At 46.1% G+C, this 9,737-nt stretch overlaps 1 long non-coding RNA gene across 1 annotated transcript; it reads left to right on the top strand.

The window, feature by feature from the left end:
• The first annotated feature begins 224 nt into the window (after positions 1 to 224).
• LOC143792994 (uncharacterized) lies at positions 225 to 6,987 on the top strand. Its single transcript, XR_013220023.1, has 3 exons — positions 225 to 331; positions 6,580 to 6,667; positions 6,765 to 6,987. It is a non-coding gene; the product is annotated as an uncharacterized LOC143792994 (long non-coding RNA).
• The last annotated feature ends 2,750 nt before the right edge of the window (positions 6,988 to 9,737 follow it).

Raw genomic sequence — 9,737 nt, 5'->3', positions numbered from 1 at the left:
GTAATGGTTCCGTATTTACACTTAAAAGAACGTCCCTAACGTGGGGCGCATCATGAGTATTGTTTCATATTTATGTGAGGTTTACACAGCAAGATATGCGTAAAAGATGGTTTTTGTATTGTAAGAGGAGGTTTCATCTTCTAAGTGATGTCACTAAAGGGGAGTGCTTGAGATTTGGGCTAGAATGACTTGGTAAGACAGCATTCCTGCAGTGTCTTTTTGCTGGGGGATTCAGCTGCAGACAGGCTGTGCAATCTGACCTGAGAATAAGTGGGGAATGTCCCCTCTCCTAGCCAGCACACTGCCTACCATTGAACGATATGAAAGATTCGTAAGTAAATTTTCACCGTTAATCCTTTTTTTATTTGTAATTGTGTATACACATGATTCATCTCCTTTATAATATCTTTTTAATATTTTTGTAAATACTGCCTTTCTTTTACGGAGTAAAATATATAATTTTACTAAGCTTGTCTCTTCTGCTCTATATGAACTGTGTTCTCTGATGTGAATTACACTACTGATTTAGGTTGGCTCCAGACCCGTTAACCTTTGGTGCAATCGGACCTGGTGGCGGCATACCTTGTCCTGTTCAATCGGGCATCTCTGCAGCGACAGGCAGCATTGATAATTATTGATCCCGCCTGTGTGGGAGTAGTAATATCGCCTTCGCTGTAGCGTGCCCAATAGCCAATAAATAGCAGGCAGCCTTTCTGGCAACTAATTACCCTAGGTGCAGTATCTAATCTGACCTGAGGGTAAGGGGGCGCCAGAGAGCTGCAAGTTCCAACCCGGAACTGGGAAATGGGATATAGATAAATCCCCTCTAGAGCGAACCAGGGGCAATCAAACAACCCCTGTTCGGGACAAATTGGTGTGAGTAGTGGGGACGATAAAGATATCCTCCCCGGGATCACTGACATACTGCTGGAATCCATGACATAGAGTTGGCAGCACGGTGTGATCCGTGGCATATTGGTGGCAGAGAAGTGGGGTAATAGAGCTTTAGTGATCTGGTTTGAGCAATCATTCCTCTCACTAAAAAACTTGCACAGTTCTTGCGAGGACTCTGCGCAAATAAGATTGGAGAGCAAGCTCAGTGTTTACTAGTCCTGAGACGATACCGTGTATACTTGCAATTACCCCCTACCCCTCTCTTTGTTTTTTGCTATCCTATCTTTTATTTAGCAATGATGGCTGTAAGAGGAGAAGGCTGATATAAGTAGCATAACAAGGACACTCTTATTGCCCTCTGCGGGTTGATGCAGATTGATGCCATGGGCAAAAACAAAAATCAACTGGTTGCTTCTCTGGTGCAACAGGAAATTGCTCAGAGGACACAGAAGCTGGCAAAAGCGAAAATAGGGCTGCAGTAGAGGTCCCACCACTGAATGCCATCCCTACTAGCAACCAGGGCGAATTGGACGCACATCTGCTGACAACTATGATGGACGTCTGCAGCTGATTCAGCAATACCGGTAGGAGGCCCAAGCTGAGAGGGAGGCAGAGAGAGCCCGGCAGGTTGCCCTAGCTGAGTGAGAGGCCCAGGTCCAGCGAGCCGAGCGGGAGACTGAGTGAGCCGAGCGCCAAGCCCAGCGAGACTATGAACTAGAGATGGTCCGGCAGGGGGGATACCCTCCACCTCCTGGAGCTGTTAGCCAAACAGTGCTCAGATACCGAAGCCCAGACCCAAGCACTTTCCTGTCATGGGAAGGGACAGGAACTTGGACACTTTTCTGCGGGCCTTTGAGAAAGCCTGCAGACAGTACGGGCTGCCTGGGGACCAATGGGCCCTAAACCAAAACACAGGGCTAAGAGGCAAAGCTCTGGAGGCATTTGCTGCTCTCCCTCAAGAACAAGATGGTGACTATGAGGCCATCAAGCAGGCCCTGATAACCAAGTACCAGCTTACACCTGAGGTTTACCGTAGAAAGTTCCGAAACCTCCAACGTGGCCCACACAACAGTTACAGCGATGTGGCACATGATCTCGGGACCCACTTTGATCAATGGACCCAATGACTGTCAGTGACCACCTTTGCACAGCTGCGAGACCTGATGATCAAAGACCAGTTCTTACATCTTTGCCCAGCTGAGGAGCGACAGTTCGTGATGAACAGGGAGCCCAAAGACATGACTAAAGCAGGGCAAATTGCCGATGCCTATGAGGCCAACCGTAAATCGGAGGTGCGGGAGCCAGTCACCACCAGCAGGAGAGGGGGTAAGCCTGCAAACAATGTCAGTGCCCCTGCCAGCCAACACAACAGAGGCCCTGTCCCTGTTGCCAACAGCACCAGACCAACCACCAACCGCCAGTGTTTTTCCTGCAAACGGACTGGTCATATCAGCACCTACTGTCCAGAGAAGCAGAAGAACCCCCCAGCCAGGGCCCCAGGAACTAATGCAGCAGTTCTTTTAGTGGGTGGGGTGGTTGGGAGGGTGAGTGACAACGTGCAGCATGTCACCATGGGGGGCCATGTCGCTACAGGCCTCAAGGACACCAGAGCTGAACAGACCCTCATCCAACCTGAACTGGCAGCCCCTGAAGAGATCATTCCAGGGAAATCCCTAACTGTCACCGGGATTGGCGGCATCAGCTGTCCCCTGCCAATGGCCCGGGTTTATATAGATTGGGGTGCCGGGAGCGGGGTGAAGGAAGTGGGGCTGTCTGACAACTTTCTCACTGATGTTTTATTGGGGACTGATTTGGGGAGAATGGTTGCATACTATGTCCCTGACTCTCCTCCCCGATCGAATGCTGATGATAGCAATGGGAAATCGCATGTGTTATCTGACCATGCTTTATCGAGTAATGAAGCATCTGATAACCATTTTTTCTCTAGGAATGATGCTGAAAATGATGTAAATGTGCCAACTGAACCTGATAACCATTTTTCTGCAAAGATTGATGTGTCCACAGGTGCAGGAGTCCTCAGCCACATCACTCCGTGGGGTGGGATGGCCTAGGAACCCCTAACAGGAGCAAGCGTCAGTGTTCAAGGAAATGGGGAGGTGCATGGGAACCATGAGGAAGGTAATGCCATGCAACTGACCAGTGCCACTGAGGAAGGTAACTAGCCCCTAAGTAGCATGGCTCCTGGAGTGTTGGGGGTGGATGGGGAGGTAGAACCCATAGCAGCGCCAGCTGATGGGTCTGTGGAAATCCTGGGGGAAACAGCCTGCGTAGCTGCTGTCACCCACAGTCAGAGTGCCCGGATCGCAAGTAGCGCCCTACCTTCTGGATCCTCCTCCACTACAGGTGTGACTGAACCACAGATGGACCCAGAGCAGGTCCTATTGGGTTTCCGTGGAGAAGGGACCCTGACGTTGCTTCTGTCCTCCCCTAGCCAGGAGTTCCAGGCCGCTCTGTGCTCAGATACGAGCCTAGAGAATTTGAGACAACTTGCTGAGACGCCCACCTCCATGACTGATAAGGAGAGGGTGTTCTGAGAATGAGGGAGGTTGTACCGGGAGACAGTACCGCAAAAATCGCAAACAGAGTGGTTGAGAGAAAGACAGCTGGTTGTCCCGAAGCAATTCCGGGGTGAGTTGTTGAAGATTGCCCATGAGATCCCGCTCGTTGGACAATTTGTGGTCAGCAAAATTAAGGCCCGGCTGCCTCAACACTTCTATTGGCCCACCCAAGATGGGGACAGATGTGGCAAACTACTTCCACTCCTGTATCACCTGTCAAAGAGTGGGGAAGGCGGGGCCTGCTCTTAAGACTCCCCTGATCCCTTTGCCAGTGATAGAGGAGCCTTTCCAGAGGATTGCGGTGGACATTGTGGGCCCACTGGCCGTCCCCAGCAGCTCTGGAAAGCAATACATCCTTACTGTGGTAGACTACGCTACCTGGTACCCACAGGCAGTGGCTCTGTCCTCAACTAGGGCAGACATGGTGGCGGATGCGCTGTTGGCTATCATTTCACCTGTAGGATTTCCCAGGGAGATGCTTACCGATCAAGGGACCCAATTAATGTCACGCCTAATGGAGGCTCTCTGTAAGAAAATGCAGGTGAAGCATTTGGTATCGAGTGCATATCACCCACAGACCAATGGCTTGTGTGAGCGCTTCAATGTTACCCTCAAACACATGCTCCGCATGCTGGTTGAGACCCAAGAATGCGACTGGGAGTAGTACATTCCACACCTGCTGTTCCCTTACCGAGAGGTTCAGCAGGCCTCGTCATGGTTCTCCCCCTTCGAGCTCTTGTACGGCAGGCGAGTCTGGGGACCCCTTGGGTTGGTAAGGGAATCCTGGGAAGAGGAGCCGAACCCTTCTGAAGTGTCCATAGTGGAGTATGTCATGGGCTTCCGTGACAAGATGCAGACCTTGATGCAGTTGGTGCATGACAACATGATGCAGGCTCAGGCTGATCAGAAGCACTGGTGCGACCAGAATGCCCGGTAAAGGACCTACCACGTGGGTCAAAAGATGTGGGTGCCGGTCCCCATACCAAAGGATAAGCTTCAGGCAGCCTGGATAGGCATACATCGTCCACCAACAGCTCAACCCTGTGACCTAAGTGGTCACGCTTGACCACGCTCGGGGTAGGTGAAAGGCCTTTCACGTCAACATGATGAAGGCTCATCCGGAACGTCCCCAGCAGCTCTGGAAAGCAATTCATCCTTACTGTGGTAGACTACACTATCTGGTACCATACCCACAGGGAACTGGGAAGTGGGATATAGATAAATCCCCTTCAGAGGGAACCAGGGGCAATCAAACAACCCCGGTTCCAGACAAATTGGTGTGAGTAGTGGGGGCAATAAAGATCTCCTCCCCAGGATCCCTGACATACCGCTGGGATCCGTGACATAGTGTTGGCAGCACGGAGTGAACCGTGACAGTTGTCTACCACCCTTAGGAAATTATTATACATCCCCATAGCAGTAGGTACAAAAGATTTCCTGAAATGAAGCATTACATCAGTTAGCAGCATTATTAGACTATGAAAAAAATCTAAGAAACTGAGAAGGGACATGACATGTATGGCCACAATAGTGAGCTGCTAATCACAGTGCAAACATTGTTGCACATAACTTATCCTGCTAAATAACTAATATTAATTATTGATATAGCACCATTGATTCCATGATGCTGTACATACAAAATACAGATATTGCTTACAGTAAACAAACTAACAATGACAAACTGGTACAGAGTGAAGAGAATCTTGCACATGCAGGATTACATTCTACAGGATGGTGGGTAATGATACAGTAGGTTAGGGGGTTGCAGCAGCACCAATGTTGTTGAGGCAGCAGCTCTGGTAGTGGTTAGGCAGTGGAGCAATTGCAGGCTGTAACTTCCTTAAAGAGGTGAGTTTTCAAGTTCTGTCTAAAGGACATTAATGTAGTGGATAGTGTTGAGCATTCCGATACCGCAAGTATCAGGTATCGGCCGATATTTGCTGTATCGGAATTCCGATACCGAGTTCCGATATTTTTGTGATATCGGAAATCGGAATCGGAAGTTCCCAGTGTATGGTTCCCAGGGTCTGGAGGAGAGGAGACTCTCCTTCAGGCCCTGGGATCCATATTCATGTAAAAAATAAAGAAATAAAAATAAAAAATATGGATATACTCACCCGTCTGACAGACACTGGATCTTAGCTGTGCAACCGGCAGCCTCCGTTCCTAAGAATGCAGTGAGTGTACAGGACCTGCGATGACGTCGCGGTCTTGTGATTGGTCGCGTGACCGCTCATGTGACCGCTCACGTGACCGCAACATCATTGAAGGTCCTTCACTCACTGCATTCTTAGGAACGGAGACGGTTGCACTGCTAAGGTCCAGGGTCCGTCCGAGGGTGAGTATATCCATATTTTTTATTTTTATTCTTTTTTTTTACATGAATATGGATCCCAGGGCCTGAAGGAGAGTTTCCTCTCCTTCAGACCCTGGGAACCATCCAGGATACCTTCCGATATTTGTGTCCCATTGACTTGTATTGGTATCGGTTATCGGTATGGCCTTTTACATTTCAGTAGTTGTCACCCCCCATCCATTAAGTACTCTATCCCTAAATCACAGTTTCAACTGGTAGACAGAATAGTTTCTGATGGGGATGTTAAGAAGGTTAGACTGTCAGAGATGGAATGTAAATTCTCTAACAGAGGTCATCCACCTGGGGTTTTGACCAAGGCCAAACAGAATATAGCATCTACAAGGTCCCGTGATGGCAATAAATGCATTCCGTTTGTCAGTACCTATCACCCCTTCTCCGGTGCAGTACAGTCCACCATCAGGAGTCACTGGAGTTTACTGTTTAAGAGTTAGCCTAATATTCCGGAATTCAAGTTACCATTCCTTCCCTGTTTTCGACTAGCCAAGATTTTAAAATATAGACTAGTCAAGGCAGATGTGGGACCCAGAACAACCCTTCTGCAGCACTTCTTCACAGCACTTCTCCCCATCAGTTCACTTGTTCACCCGTTTTCACGTGGTATAGCATTGCCACCATAGGTTTAATTTAACAGTGTTACTTACCAACGTGTCTTTTTTACAGCTCGGCATGTACAGTTGTATAAATGTACAGTGACGATAAATACTCACAGTCTATTTATCTTTGTCATAGGTACTCACCTTATAGACAGTTTGTGTATATCTTTTTTCCAGCGCCACGGTCAGGCGCCCTGGAGTCTTCCCTTAAGTCGACTTATTGAGTATCCTTCACGTTGTCACAGCTACATCTATTCTCGGTCAAACGGGTATGGTTAGGTGGCTGTATCACTGTCCATTTTTCCTTAACCACTTCCACAGTATATAGGTATCCTCCATTGAAATCACCACAGCTCGTGGAGCACCATTGGATTCGATTTCAACTGTCATCATTTCACTATAAACCTTCGGACTTATCAACGTAATATTAGAGATCATTGTTGAAAAGCAACAATTTTATATGTGCATCATGTGTAATGTGTTCTAAAATCTTTTTTTTTAATTTTGTATATATTTCAGTTCTTGTTAAAGATTATTCTGATGAAGGTCCTATAATTGGACTGAAAACGTTCAATAATACTTATCTTTGAGCTGGATGCACAATAAAAGAAATGTTCAACTTTTCTTCAAAACAACGAGTGCCAAGTTTTTTGTGATCATTGTTACTCTTTTGCTCCTCACTGTGTACAGAGGAGAAAGGTTATGGATGGTTTTGTAGGTCAGTATTAGTAGTTTGAACTCGATACACTGGTGAAATTGGAACAAGTGAAGAGATCTAAAAAAGGGGAGAAGCGGAGGAGTAGCGAGGAGAGAGATTAATTAGTCGGGCAGCAGAGCTGAGCAAAAATATTCACTGCACCCTGACCCAGTGGCCATAACAGTATTTAATGGTTGCTAGTACAGAGCCCTACTTTTTCCTACCTGACAGCATGCCCAGCATCTCTTCTGATGAGTAGCTTGGTCACAACAGTTTTGTTCAGGTTCAACATGCATGTGGTGTTTCAGTAGCCTAATGATTAGAAGAGATGTGAAGCAGCTAGCAGGTAGGAGGAGGTTTGCAGGGCTCTGGTCCACCAGCCATGGACTACTGTCATGGCAGCTGGAACAGGGTCCTGCAATTTTTTTTGTTCAACTTTATTATTCACATATGAAGCATATTGTAAAAATCACAAAAGCAATCACCTCACCATGCTGAAAAGCTATCGTAGTACACCTACAATATTTACACTACACCTGCATATGGTGTACTAGTGTCAACTTGCTAAAGTAATAGTTTACTGATCCAGCAGTTACACTGCTTCATTTGTATTGTGTTCTTTTAGACACACATTGCACCATAAGATGTCCAGATTTTGGATGTATCCAGGGGCTGCTTTGACATTTTAGTCAGAGCCTCAGGTTTCTATGCAGAGAACAACTCAATCTTGACTGTGCACTCTGTATAGAGAGTGACCAAAATAATAAATATTATGATATAGTGAATATAGGTTTTGCATATAAGTCGCTGCCTCTTTAGGGTGCAGTAATCGATAATAAACTTATCTTGATTGCTGCTCTCTGCATAGGTAACAAATGAGATAACAAAGGCTGCACTCTGCTTTCCCACAGTTCCTCTTCTCTTTGTTCACTTGAGTGAAGGGATAGAGAACTACTGGGGCAACTTTAACAAATTTAAAAAAGTGTCCAATGCAAAAAAAATAATAATAACAAACTTTAAATTTTGATTTAGGTTATGCAACCAATACTAGGACAACCACTTCTTGAACCAAGTGTTTTGCCCCAATTAAATAAAAAACCTATACTCACCACCCATGCCGGTGCCATTCTTGCAGTATCGGTACTTGCTCTCGCTGGGGCTTTTGTGTGGTGTTGTGTTGTGACATGTGACCCTGGTGCCAATCAGCGCTGGTGTCACTGTTCCCCCCTACATATGGATTGAACATGAAGAAGAAGTCAATAAGCAACTGCAGCCCAGACTTCCTCTTTATCTTCAATCCGTAAGAAGGCGGGGACAGTGACGCCAATACTGATTGGGCCCTGGGGTCATGTGTCACAACATCGCATGAAAACTCCGGAAGGGAGCGAGTTCCAACATTGCAGGAACAGAGTCGGCACAGCAGGTGAGTATAGATTTTTTTTATTTTATTGGGGCTAAACATTTATTTCTAGAAAGGGTTTCATAGTAGTGGACAACCCCTTTAACATAGTAACATAGTAACATATATTATTAAGGTTGAAGGAAGACTTTAAGGCCATCTAGTTCAACCCATAGCCTAACCTAACATGCCCTAACATGTTGATCCAGAGAAAGGCAAAAAAAAAAGCATGTGGCAAAGAGTAAGCTCCACATTGGGGAAAAAAATTCCTTCCCGACTCCACATACGGCAATCAGACTAGTTCCCTGGATCAACGCCTTATCAAGGAATCTAGTGTATATACCCTGTAACATTATACTTTTCAAGAAAGGTATCCAGTCCCCTCTTAAATTTAAGTAATGAATCACTCATTACAACATCATACAGCAGAGAGTTCCATAGTCTCACTGCTCTTACAGTAAAGAATCCGCGTCTGTTATTATGCTTAAACCTTCTTTCCTCCAGACGTAGAGGATGCCCCCTTGTCCCCGTCTCAGGTCTATGATTAAAAAGATCATCAGAAAGGTCTTTGTACTGTCCCCTCATATATTTATACATTAACATAAGATCACCCCTTAGCCTTCGTTTTTCCAAACTAAATAGCCCCAAGCGTAATAATCTATCTTGATATTGCAGACCCCCCAGTCCTCTAATAACCTTGGTTGCTCTTCTCTGCACCCGCTCCAGTTCAGCTATGTCTTTCTTATACACCGGAGACCAGAACTGTGCACAGTATTCTAAGTGTGGTCGCACTAGTGACTTGTATAGAGGTAAAATTATGTCCTCCTCATGAGCATCTATGCCTCTTTTAATGCATCCCACTATATTATTTGCCTTTGTAGCGGCTGCCTGACACTGGCCACTAAATGTGAGTTGGTCATCCACCCATACACCCAGGTCTTTTTCATTGACGGTTTTGCCCAGAGTTTTAGAATTAAGCACATAGTTATACATCTTATTACTTCTACCCATGTGCATGACCTTACATTTATCCCCATTAAAGCTCATTTGCCATTTATCAGCCCAAGCTTCTAGTTTACATAAATCATCCTGTAATATAAAATTGTCCTCCCCTGTATTGATTACCCTGCAGAGTTTAGTGTCATCTGCAAATATTGAAATTCTGCTCTGTATACCCCCTACAAGGTCATTAATAAAT

The sequence above is a fragment of the Ranitomeya variabilis genome, chromosome 1 (assembly GCF_051348905.1).
Source record: "Ranitomeya variabilis isolate aRanVar5 chromosome 1, aRanVar5.hap1, whole genome shotgun sequence".
Lineage (NCBI taxonomy): Eukaryota > Metazoa > Chordata > Amphibia > Anura > Dendrobatidae > Ranitomeya > Ranitomeya variabilis.
Note: the sequence above shows the minus strand (reverse complement) of the source record. Positions and strands in the feature narration are given on the sequence as shown.